The sequence below is a fragment of the Trematomus bernacchii genome, unplaced genomic scaffold (assembly GCF_902827165.1).
Source record: "Trematomus bernacchii unplaced genomic scaffold, fTreBer1.1, whole genome shotgun sequence".
Taxonomy (NCBI): domain Eukaryota; kingdom Metazoa; phylum Chordata; class Actinopteri; order Perciformes; family Nototheniidae; genus Trematomus; species Trematomus bernacchii.
The window spans coordinates 35,075-48,062 of record NW_022987725.1 but is presented as its reverse complement, the minus strand read 5'-3'; the positions used below and the strand labels follow the sequence as shown (position 1 = coordinate 48,062).

The 12,988-nt window shown below is 39.9% G+C and overlaps 1 protein-coding gene across 1 annotated transcript in view; it reads left to right on the top strand.

Annotated features, from left to right (window-relative positions):
• Positions 1 to 12,988, top strand: part of LOC117493933 (carnitine O-palmitoyltransferase 1, liver isoform-like) — a gene marked incomplete at its 3' end in the record, with an annotated part of 47,624 nt that overhangs the window by 10,691 nt on the left and 23,945 nt on the right. Inside the window, exon 2 of the mRNA XM_034144532.1 lies at positions 868 to 931. The remainder of the gene's footprint in view (positions 1 to 867; positions 932 to 12,988) is intronic.

Here is a 12,988-nt window from a genome sequence, read left to right as displayed (position 1 = left end):
CCTGGTGGTGGTGAATGGATAGTTGGGGTCGGTCTGAAGGGGAAGGGCTTAGCTTGACCCTGGATTCAGAGGGACAGGAGGTGAAAAGGGGTGGAGGAGGGTTGCGTTGAGTCACCTGAAATGACAGCTGTCAGGGGGGAGAGCAGATTTAAAAGGTATTGCGGAGTGCTGTGATAGGCTTGTGAGAATAGAGCAAAGTGATTGGTTAAGCTGGGGAGTGACGCCCCCGATCACTTATTGAGAGGAGAGAGAGTAGTAACATGGACATAGTAAATGAATGAGTAAAGAAGGTCTTCCTGGTTGAACTTGCGCTGAGCTTCATTAATGTGAAATAGCTTCAGGAAGTGTGAAATATTCAGCAATCAATGACTCTGCGCTTGACAGAGGTCTTAACACAGCTGACACACACACACACACACACACACACACACACACACACACACACACTGCATGTTGACCTACTATCTATAGGACGTCTGACTGTAACTGTGTATTTGTCATGTCATCGTTCACAGCTGTGCGGAAGGCCAACAGTACTCAGATCTACAAGTGAAAGTAAAAGTGGTTGCACTACAGCAGGGCTTCTCAAACTCCGGACCAAGGTCCGGATCCGGACCGAACTGCAAATCAATCCGGACCGAACCCTGTGTCCCATTATATATTTTTTTTTAAATTATTATAAAAAAAAAAAAAAATCTGATTCTGATAAATTAATGTACATCATCATGTATGCGCGTCTTGTGTCTGACGCGTTGTGAGAATGAACGTGCATATATATTTACTTGTGTGTGCGAGCGTGACACACATAGCAGACCGCAAGTTAACCGCAAGTTTACCTTGACATACTGAATGTGTGTGTGTTTACAGGGGCGCCGTTTACCGACAGGCAAGGCAGGCAAGTGCTTGGACCAGAAGGGGGCCCCCAAAGAAGGTAGATTAAGAAGGTCCACAGCAACGACAACATGAAAACCCTTTAATTTACTGCAACGACATGTCGGGAAACCCCCTCAAGGGGCCCCATGCATAGAGCGCCAAGAAACTGCTTCTTAATTTCAGTTTCGTTTCTCCGCTCGGGGGGGGGGTGGACTTTACTGGCATTGATCCGGACCAGTGACCTTGTATAAAGTTCACAACTGGACCTTTAATAAAAAAGTTTGAGTACCCCTGCACTACACTGTCAAAATACTCTCTTACAAGTAATTCAATGTCTTGAGTAAAAGTACAAAAGTATTACAGTAGCACCTAAAGAGTCTTAAAGTACCAAAGTATTACAGTAGCATCTAAAGAGTCTCAAAGTACCAAAGTATTACAGTAGCACCTAAAGAGTCTCAGAGTACCAAAGTATTACAGTAGCATCTAAAGAGTCTCAAAGTACCAAAGTATTACAGTAGCATCTAAAGAGTCTCAAAGTACCAAAGTATTACAGTAGCACCTAAAGAGTCTCAATGTACCAAAGTATTACAGTAGCATCTAAAGAGTCTCAGAGTACCAAAGTATTACAGTAGCACCTAAAGAGTCTCAAAGTACCAAAGTATTACAGTAGCATCTAAAGAGTCTCAAAGTACCAAAGTATTACAGTAGCACCTAAAGAGTCTCAATGTACCAAAGTATTACAGTAGCATCTAAAGAGTCTCAGAGTACCAAAGTATTACAGTAGCACCTAAAGAGTCTCAGAGTACCAAAGTATTACAGTAGCATCTAAAGAGTCTCAGAGTACCAAAGTATTACAGTAGCATCTAAAGAGTCTCAGAGTACCAAAGTATTACAGTAGCATCTAAAGAGTCTCAAAGTACCAAAGTATTACAGTAGCATCTAAAGAGTCTCAAAGTACCAAAGTATTACAGTAGCACCTAAAGAGTCTCAAAGTACCAAAGTATTACAGTAGCATCTAAAGAGTCTTAAAGTACCAAAGTATTACAGTAGCACCTAAAGAGTCTCAGAGTACCAAAGTATTACAGTAGCACCTAAAGAGTCTCAGAGTACCAAAGTATTACAGTAGCATCTAAAGAGTCTCAGAGTACCAAAGTATTACAGTAGCACCTAAAGAGTCTCAGAGTACCAAAGTATTACAGTAGCATCTAAAGAGTCTTAAAGTACCAAAGTATTACAGTAGCACCTAAAGAGTCTCAGAGTACCAAAGTATTACAGTAGCACCTAAAGAGTCTCAAAGTACCAAAGTATTACAGTAGCATCTAAAGAGTCTCAGAGTACCAAAGTATTACAGTAGCATCTAAAGAGTCTCAAAGTACCAAAGTATTACAGTAGCACCTAAAGAGTCTCAGAGTACCAAAGTATTACAGTAGCACCTAAAGAGTCTCAGAGTACCAAAGTATTACAGTAGCACCTAAAGAGTCTCAGAGTACCAAAGTATTACAGTAGCACCTAAAGAGTCTCAGAGTACCAAAGTATTACAGTAGCATCTAAAGAGTCTCAGAGTACCAAAGTATTACAGTAGCATCTAAAGAGTCTCAAAGTACCAAAGTATTACAGTAGCATCTAAAGAGTCTCAAAGTACCAAAGTATTACAGTAGCATCTAAAGAGTCTCAGAGTACCAAAGTATTACAGTAGCATCTAAAGAGTCTCAGAGTACCAAAGTATTACAGTAGCATCTAAAGAGTCTCAAAGTACCAAAGTATTACAGTAGCATCTAAAGAGTCTCAAAGTACCAAAGTATTACAGTAGCATCTAAAGAGTCTCAGAGTACCAAAGTATTACAGTAGCATCTAAAGAGTCTCAGAGTACCAAAGTATTACAGTAGCATCTAAAGAGTCTCAGAGTACCAAAGTATTACAGTAGCATCTAAAGAGTCTCAGAGTACCAAAGTATTACAGTAGCATCTAAAGAGTCTCAGAGTACCAAAGTATTACAGTAGCATCTAAAGAGTCTCAGAGTACCAAAGTATTACAGTAGCATCTAAAGAGTCTCAGAGTACCAAAGTATTACAGTAGCATCTAAAGAGTCTCAGAGTACCAAAGTATTACAGTAGCATCTAAAGAGTCTCAAAGTACCAAAGTATTACAGTAGCATCTAAAGAGTCTCAGAGTACCAAAGTATTACAGTAGCATCTAAAGAGTCTCAGAGTACCAAAGTATTACAGTAGCACCTAAAGAGTCTCAAAGTACCAAAGTATTACAGTAGCATCTAAAGAGTCTCAAAGTACCAAAGTATTACAGTAGCACCTAAAGAGTCTCAAAGTACCAAAGTATTACAGTAGCATCTAAAGAGTCTCAAAGTACCAAAGTATTACAGTAGCATCTAAAGAGTCTCAAAGTACCAAAGTATTACAGTAGCATCTAAAGAGTCTCAGAGTACCAAAGTATTACAGTAGCACCTAAAGAGTCTCAAAGTACCAAAGTATTACAGTAGCACCTAAAGAGTCTCAGAGTACCAAAGTATTACAGTAGCATCTAAAGAGTCTCAAAGTACCAAAGTATTACAGTAGCACCTAAAGAGTCTCAGAGTACCAAAGTATTACAGTAGCACCTAAAGAGTCTCAGAGTACCAAAGTATTACAGTAGCATCTAAAGAGTCTCAAAGTACCAAAGTATTACAGTAGCATCTAAAGAGTCTCAGAGTACCAAAGTATTACAGTAGCATCTAAAGAGTCTCAGAGTACCAAAGTATTACAGTAGCATCTAAAGAGTCTCAGAGTACCAAAGTATTACAGTAGCACCTAAAGAGTCTCAGAGTACCAAAGTATTACAGTAGCATCTAAAGAGTCTCAGAGTACCAAAGTATTACAGTAGCATCTAAAGAGTCTCAGAGTACCAAAGTATTACAGTAGCATCTAAAGAGTCTCAGAGTACCAAAGTATTACAGTAGCACCTAAAGAGTCTCAGAGTACCAAAGTATTACAGTAGCATCTAAAGAGTCTCAGAGTACCAAAGTATTACAGTAGCACCTAAAGAGTCTCAGAGTACCAAAGTATTACAGTAGCATCTAAAGAGTCTCAGAGTACCAAAGTATTACAGTAGCATCTAAAGAGTCTCAAAGTACCAAAGTATTACAGTAGCATCTAAAGAGTCTCAAAGTACCAAAGTATTACAGTAGCATCTAAAGAGTCTCAAAGTACCAAAGTATTACAGTAGCACCTAAAGAGTCTCAGAGTACCAAAGTATTACAGTAGCATCTGAAGAGTCTCAAAGTACCAAAGTATTACAGTAGCATCTAAAGAGTCTCAAAGTACCAAAGTATTACAGTAGCATCTAAAGAGTCTCAAAGTACCAAAGTATTACAGTAGCATCTAAAGAGTCTCAAAGTACCAAAGTATTACAGTAGCACCTAAAGAGTCTCAGAGTACCAAAGTATTACAGTAGCATCTAAAGAGTCTCAAAGTACCAAAGTATTACAGTAGCACCTAAAGAGTCTCAAAGTACCAAAGTATTACAGTAGCATCTAAAGAGTCTCAAAGTACCAAAGTATTACAGTAGCATCTAAAGAGTCTCAAAGTACCAAAGTATTACAGTAGCATCTAAAGAGTCTCAGAGTACCAAAGTATTACAGTAGCATCTAAAGAGTCTCAGAGTACCAAAGTATTACAGTAGCACCTAAAGAGTCTCAAAGTACCAAAGTATTACAGTAGCATCTAAAGAGTCTCAGAGTACCAAAGTATTACAGTAGCACCTAAAGAGTCTCAGAGTACCAAAGTATTACAGTAGCATCTAAAGAGTCTCAGAGTACCAAAGTATTACAGTAGCACCTAAAGAGTCTCAGAGTACCAAAGTATTACAGTAGCATCTAAAGAGTCTCAGAGTACCAAAGTATTACAGTAGCATCTAAAGAGTCTCAAAGTACCAAAGTATTACAGTAGCATCTAAAGAGTCTCAAAGTACCAAAGTATTACAGTAGCACCTAAAGAGTCTCAAAGTACCAAAGTATTACAGTAGCATCTAAAGAGTCTCAAAGTACCAAAGTATTACAGTAGCACCTAAAGAGTCTCAAGAGTACCAAAGTATTACAGTAGCATCTAAAGAGTCTCAAAGTACCAAAGTATTACAGTAGCATCTAAAGAGTCAGAGTACCAAAGTATTACAGTAGCATCTAAAGAGTCTCAAAGTACCAAAGTATTACAGTAGCACCTAAAGAGTCTCAGAGTACCAAAGTATTACAGTAGCATCTAAAGAGTCTCAGAGTACCAAAGTATTACAGTAGCATCTAAAGAGTCTCAGAGTACCAAAGTATTACAGTAGCATCTAAAGAGTCTCAGAGTACCAAAGTATTACAGTAGCACCTAAAGAGTCTCAAAGTACCAAAGTATTACAGTAGCATCTAAAGAGTCTCAGAGTACCAAAGTATTACAGTAGCACCTAAAGAGTCTCAAAGTACCAAAGTATTACAGTAGCACCTAAAGAGTCTCAGAGTACCAAAGTATTACAGTAGCACCTAAAGAGTCTCAGAGTACCAAAGTATTACAGTAGCACCTAAAGAGTCTCAGAGTACCAAAGTATTACAGTAGCACCTAAAGAGTCTCAGAGTACCAAAGTATTACAGTAGCACCTAAAGAGTCTCAAAGTACCAAAGTATTACAGTAGCATCTAAAGAGTCTCAGAGTACCAAAGTATTACAGTAGCACCTAAAGAGTCTCAGAGTACCAAAGTATTACAGTAGCACCTAAAGAGTCTCAGAGTACCAAAGTATTACAGTAGCATCTAAAGAGTCTCAGAGTACCAAAGTATTACAGTAGCATCTAAAGAGTCTCAGAGTACCAAAGTATTACAGTAGCATCTAAAGAGTCTCAGAGTACCAAAGTATTACAGTAGCACCTAAGAGTCTCAGAGTACCAAAGTATTACAGTAGCATCTAAAGAGTCTCAAAGTACCAAAGTATTACAGTAGCACCTAAAGAGTCTCAGAGTACCAAAGTATTACAGTAGCATCTAAAGAGTCTCAGAGTACCAAAGTATTACAGTAGCATCTAAAGAGTCTCAGAGTACCAAAGTATTACAGTAGCATCTAAAGAGTCTCAGAGTACCAAAGTATTACAGTAGCATCTAAAGAGTCTCAAAGTACCAAAGTATTACAGTAGCATCTAAAGAGTCTCAGAGTACCAAAGTATTACAGTAGCATCTAAAGAGTCTCAGAGTACCAAAGTATTACAGTAGCACCTAAAGAGTCTCAAAGTACCAAAGTATTACAGTAGCATCTAAAGAGTCTCAAAGTACCAAAGTATTACAGTAGCATCTAAAGAGTCTCAGAGTACCAAAGTATTACAGTAGCACCTAAAGAGTCTCAGAGTACCAAAGTATTACAGTAGCATCTAAAGAGTCTCAGAGTACCAAAGTATTACAGTAGCATCTAAAGAGTCTTAAAGTACCAAAGTATTACAGTAGCACCTAAAGAGTCTCAGAGTACCAAAGTATTACAGTAGCATCTAAAGAGTCTCAGAGTACCAAAGTATTACAGTAGCATCTAAAGAGTCTCAGAGTACCAAAGTATTACAGTAGCATCTAAAGAGTCTTAAAGTACCAAAGTATTACAGTAGCATCTAAAGAGTCTCAGAGTACCAAAGTATTACAGTAGCACCTAAAGAGTCTCAAAGTACCAAAGTATTACAGTAGCATCTAAAGAGTCTCAAAGTACCAAAGTATTACAGTAGCACCTAAAGAGTCTCAAAGTACCAAAGTATTACAGTAGCATCTAAAGAGTCTCAGAGTACCAAAGTATTACAGTAGCATCTAAAGAGTCTCAGAGTACCAAAGTATTACAGTAGCATCTAAAGAGTCTCAGAGTACCAAAGTATTACAGTAGCATCTAAAGAGTCTCAGAGTACCAAAGTATTACAGTAGCATCTAAAGAGTCTCAGAGTACCAAAGTATTACAGTAGCATCTAAAGAGTCTCAAAGTACCAAAGTATTACAGTAGCATCTAAAGAGTCTCAAAGTACCAAAGTATTACAGTAGCATCTAAAGAGTCTCAGAGTACCAAAGTATTACAGTAGCATCTAAAGAGTCTCAAAGTACCAAAGTATTACAGTAGCACCTAAAGAGTCTCAAAGTACCAAAGTATTACAGTAGCACCTAAAGAGTCTCAGAGTACCAAAGTATTACAGTAGCACCTAAAGAGTCTCAGAGTACCAAAGTATTACAGTAGCATCTAAAGAGTCTCAGAGTACCAAAGTATTACAGTAGCATCTAAAGAGTCTCAGAGTACCAAAGTATTACAGTAGCATCTAAAGAGTCTCAAAGTACCAAAGTATTACAGTAGCACCTAAAGAGTCTCAGAGTACCAAAGTATTACAGTAGCATCTAAAGAGTCTCAAAGTACCAAAGTATTACAGTAGCATCTAAAGAGTCTCAGAGTACCAAAGTATTACAGTAGCACCTAAAGAGTCTCAAAGTACCAAAGTATTACAGTAGCATCTAAAGAGTCTCAGAGTACCAAAGTATTACAGTAGCATCTAAAGAGTCTCAAAGTACCAAAGTATTACAGTAGCACCTAAAGAGTCTCAGAGTACCAAAGTATTACAGTAGCATCTAAAGAGTCTCAAAGTACCAAAGTATTACAGTAGCACCTAAAGAGTCTCAAAGTACCAAAGTATTACAGTAGCACCTAAAGAGTCTCAAAGTACCAAAGTATTACAGTAGCACCTAAAGAGTCTCAGAGTACCAAAGTATTACAGTAGCACCTAAAGAGTCTCAGAGTACCAAAGTATTACAGTAGCACCTAAAGAGTCTCAGAGTACCAAAGTATTACAGTAGCACCTAAAGAGTCTCAGAGTACCAAAGTATTACAGTAGCATCTAAAGAGTCTCAAAGTACCAAAGTATTACAGTAGCATCTAAAGAGTCTCAAAGTACCAAAGTATTACAGTAGCATCTAAAGAGTCTCAGAGTACCAAAGTATTACAGTAGCACCTAAAGAGTCTCAGAGTACCAAAGTATTACAGTAGCATCTAAAGAGTCTCAAAGTACCAAAGTATTACAGTAGCATCTAAAGAGTCTCAGAGTACCAAAGTATTACAGTAGCATCTAAAGAGTCTCAGAGTACCAAAGTATTACAGTAGCACCTAAAGAGTCTCAGAGTACCAAAGTATTACAGTAGCATCTAAAGAGTCTCAGAGTACCAAAGTATTACAGTAGCACCTAAAGAGTCTCAGAGTACCAAAGTATTACAGTAGCACCTAAAGAGTCTCAAGTACCAAAGTATTACAGTAGCATCTAAAGAGTCTCAAAGTACCAAAGTATTACAGTAGCATCTAAAGAGTCTCAGAGTACCAAAGTATTACAGTAGCATCTAAAGAGTCTCAGAGTACCAAAGTATTACAGTAGCATCTAAAGAGTCTCAGAGTACCAAAGTATTACAGTAGCATCTAAAGAGTCTCAGAGTACCAAAGTATTACAGTAGCATCTAAAGAGTCTCAGAGTACCAAAGTATTACAGTAGCACTCTAAAGAGTCTCAGAGTACCAAAGTATTACAGTAGCATCTAAAGAGTCTCAGAGTACCAAAGTATTACAGTAGCATCTAAAGAGTCTCAGAGTACCAAAGTATTACAGTAGCATCTAAAGAGTCTCAGAGTACCAAAGTATTACAGTAGCATCTAAAGAGTCTCAGAGTACCAAAGTATTACAGTAGCACCTAAAGAGTCTCAGAGTACCAAAGTATTACAGTAGCATCTAAAGAGTCTCAAAGTACCAAAGTATTACAGTAGCATCTAAAGAGTCTCAGAGTACCAAAGTATTACAGTAGCACCTAAAGAGTCTCAGAGTACCAAAGTATTACAGTAGCATCTAAAGAGTCTCAGAGTACCAAAGTATTACAGTAGCATCTAAAGAGTCTCAGAGTACCAAAGTATTACAGTAGCATCTAAAGAGTCTCAGAGTACCAAAGTATTACAGTAGCACCTAAAGAGTCTCAAAGTACCAAAGTATTACAGTAGCACCTAAAGAGTCTCAAAGTACCAAAGTATTACAGTAGCACCTAAAGAGTCTCAGAGTACCAAAGTATTACAGTAGCCCCTAAAGAGTCTCAAAGTACCAAAGGAGCTGAGAGATCAGGTTTCTCCAAGTTTTCATGGTCTATTTAAATAAAGGTGTATTTGGCAGAGATGTGAGTTCAAACCGAGTGTGTGTGTCCTCCTACTGAGTGTGCGTGTCCTCGTTCTGAGTGTGTGTGTCTTCGTTCTGAGTGTGTGTGTCTTCGTACTGAGTGTGTGTGTCCTCGTACTGAGTGTGTGTCCTTGTACTGAGTGTGTGTGTGTCCTCGTTCTGAGTGTGTGTGTCTTCGTTCTGAGTGTGTGTGTTCTCGTACTGAGTGTGTGTGTCCTCGTTCTGAGTGTGTGTGTCCTCGTTCTGAGTGTGTGTGTCCTCGTACTGAGTGTGTGTGTCCTCGTTCTGAGTGTGTGTGTCCTCGTTCTGAGTGTGTGTGTCCTCGTTCTGAGTGTGTGTGTCCTCGTACTGAGTGTGTGTGTCCTCGTTCTGAGTGTGTGTGTCCTCGTTCTGTGTGTGTCCTCGTTCTGTGTGTGTCCTCGTTCTGAGTATGTGTCCTCCTACTGAGTGTGTGTGTGTCCTCGTACTGAGTGTGTGTGTCCTCGTTCTGAGTGTGTGTGTCCTCGTTCTGAGTGTGTGTGTCCTCGTTCTGTGTGTGTCCTCGTTCTGAGTATGTGTCCTCCTACTGAGTGAGTGTGTGTCTTCATTCTGAGTGTGTGTGTCCTCCTACGGAGTGTGTGTACTCCTGCTGAGTGTGTGTGTCCTCAAACTGAGTGTGTGTGTCCTCGTACTGAGTGTGTGTGTCCTCGTTCTGAGTGTGTGTCCTCGTTCTGAGTGTGTGTCCTCGTACTGAGTGTGTGTGTCCTCAAACTGAGTGTGTGTCCTCGTACTGAGTGTGTGTGTCCTCGTTCTGAGTGTGTGTGTCCTCAAACTGAGTGTGTGTCCTCGTACTGAGTGTGTGTGTCCTCGTTCTGAGTGTGTGTCCTCGTTCTGAGTGTGTGTCCTCGTACTGAGTGTGTGTCCTCGTACTGAGTGTGTGTGTCCTCGTACTGAGTGTGTGTGTCCTCAAACTGAGTGTGTGTCCTCGTACTGAGTGTGTGTGTCCTCGTTCTGAGTGTGTGTCCTCGTACTGAGTGTGTGTGTCCTCGTACTGAGTGTGTGTCCTCGTACTGAGTGTGTGTGTCCTCGTACTGAGTGTGTGTGTCCTCGTTCTGAGTGTGTGTGTCCTCGTACTGAGTGTGTGTGTCCTCGTTCTGAGTGTGTGTGTCCTCGTTCTGAGTGTGTGTGTCCTCGTTCTGAGTGTGCGTGTCCTCGTTCTGAGTGTGCGTGTCCTCGTTCTGAGTGTGCGTGTCCTCGTTCTGAGTGTGTGTCCTCGTACTGTGTGTGTGTCCTCGTCTTATAATCACCCAACCTTAACCATTTAAAAAAGTGTACCTTTAAATTGTATTGCCAACAACTAGCCTTTGTGACAATAAAGCTTTGACTCTTTGAATAAAACCTATTTATATTCACACAACGATGAAGGACACACCTCATATTTCTCAGATACTTGCTCAATGTTTTGTTTTGTTCAACATGTGATTGAAGTTGCATGTTTTTAAATGAGTCTATGATAATAATACATTGGATTTGTTATAGCGCTTTCCCTCATGCTCAAAGACTCCATGAAACCAGAATAGAAAGAGAACAGAGACGTAACTCAGAACGAGGCAGCATTCCTGGGACACATTACATCACTCTGGTATTTTCACACAGAGCGAAACAAAACCACGCCGCGCTGCCTGTTGGCTCAGAAACCTAATTATAAAACACGGTTATTAAAACTTGCTTATTTGTGTCTGTTTACAAAGTCTGCAGCAGCGCAGAGGAAGTCGTAGTTATTTACAAGCAAACAAAATACACACTGTTTGTCGGAAGTTAACGCCCCCCCCCATGCAAATGAGCCATAATCTCATTAGATATGTGCATATTTTAATACTTTCAGGAACACAATTCTGAACATTGGATAAAGTCAGGTTCTAAATTCTTGTTTCATTTTGTAGTCATGTTAGAATCTAAAGTTTTTACAGAAGGGATTTTGGATATCTCTAAAACAGCTCTAAACGGCTCTAAAATATCAATTTTCGCCATGTTTTTAGGTATATATAACTCAGGCTATGAATGATATATGAACAAACCCTTCTGTAAAAACCTTCATAATATTGATAGGAATATAACTGGAAGGTTTGGTGTATGTAACTGCTACTGAAGTGGACATTTCTCACTCGGAAGAGGAGAACAAACTCATTTTGAGAAAAGGACCTTTAAAGATAGCAGTGTGGCGCTAGCTAAACCCTGCTGTTCTCTGGATGATAGCCTGCGCATCGACGCACTCCGTGAAAGTATTTCATGTTCGGGGTCATTTGTTTTTTGTCTAACCTTGCTTCGTGCAAGTGACAATTGTTGTCGTCTTCTCTGTGAACGTTTTTATCGCTGTTCTTTTGCCATTTTGAGATTTAAATTTCCAGCGAAAGCTAAACCAGGAAGTGTTTTAGCACACCACGTGACGCATCTGAACGAATCACGTTCACCAGCCAATGAGATTTCGTTTTTTGGTTTAAGACCCCTTTGCACTTTCACGATTGGTTGCTGATACAAAGGAAATGACCATATTTGGATCCGATGAGATTGTGTAGGAGAGACAGAGCTTTCCAACGATACCTCTGATTACATGGTGCAAACAGCGGTCGCGGTACTTCATGTTACGTTAGAATGCTAACTTTTGGTGAATTTAGGAGAAACCTACAGACGCAAATAGACAAACTATCGTCAAATAAACACCTAAATGTGTATTTTGTACATTTTCCTTCCAAAAGCCTGAAAGAAAACATGTTATGGAATCAAAGTAGCACAACATATTAAAATTGACCAGTGCCTGAAAAACGATGTGTTTGTCTGCCGTGTCTCGCCTTCATGAGTGAGACACACCGGAGTGGAGGATCTGTGGGGTTTGTAGGTCGATGTAAGGGAAACACTGTTATTTGTATTACTATTATTAATAATAACGTGTGCATAGACCTTTTTCAGGGGCGGACTGGCCATCTGTAGAATGTCTCCCCCCGTTGACAATTCACTAACAACCCCCCCCCCTGTCATGTGGATATTATCCGGCTGGATTTATCAAACAGGTTCGTTTTCCACAGACCTTATTTTCCAAAATCCTATGGAGAAATCCCATTGCTTTTTTGTGGAGGGAACCCGAGCGCAGCTTACTTCCGGGTTTTAGGACGCGTCACTGCACCACTACGTTGATGCGATTTGATTGGATTGTGAGTCAAGGGAAGCCAGCCGCCTCTGGCTTCCCTTGGCATGGCCCTGACCAATCACAGGTTGGCAGGGACATGACGTGAGCCTCGTCTGATTGGTCAATCCTTCCATTTTTTTTCACCAAGGGAAGCCAATTTCGGCTGGCCTCCTCTCGCAACAGAGAGTGCAATCTACTGTTTCACCATAACATCTAGAGGGGCGCTGTTTCACTCTTTGTAAAATACTCAATGAGAGTGGGGGAGAGACGGGCCGGCAGCAACACACAGCAAAGGAGAATGACCGAAACTAAACGAAGTGTTTTTATTTATTTATTTAAATTATAACTACATTGCATTTAGCTGACGCTTTTATCCAAAGTGACTTACAATAAGTGCATTCAACCAGGAAGATACAAACTTGAAGAAAACAGAATCCTATAAGTACATCAGGTTTCATAGAGCCAACACATTTCAAGTGCTACTCAACTGGCTTTAGATAAGCCAGTCCTTTGTTAGTAAGTGCTTTGTTAGTAATGTTATTGCTCAAAGTGGAGTCGAAAGAGATGAGTTTTCAGTCTGCTCTGGAAGATGTGTAAGCTATCAGTACAGTTTAACCATGTCCTGGATGTAGGAAGGGCCAGATCCATTCACAGCATGATACGCTAGTACCAGTGTCTTGAAGTGGATTCTAGCAGTTACTGGAAGCCAGTGAAGGGAGCGGAGGAGCGGCGTGATGTGGTAACATTTAGGAAGGTTGAAGACCAGACGAGCCGCTGCATT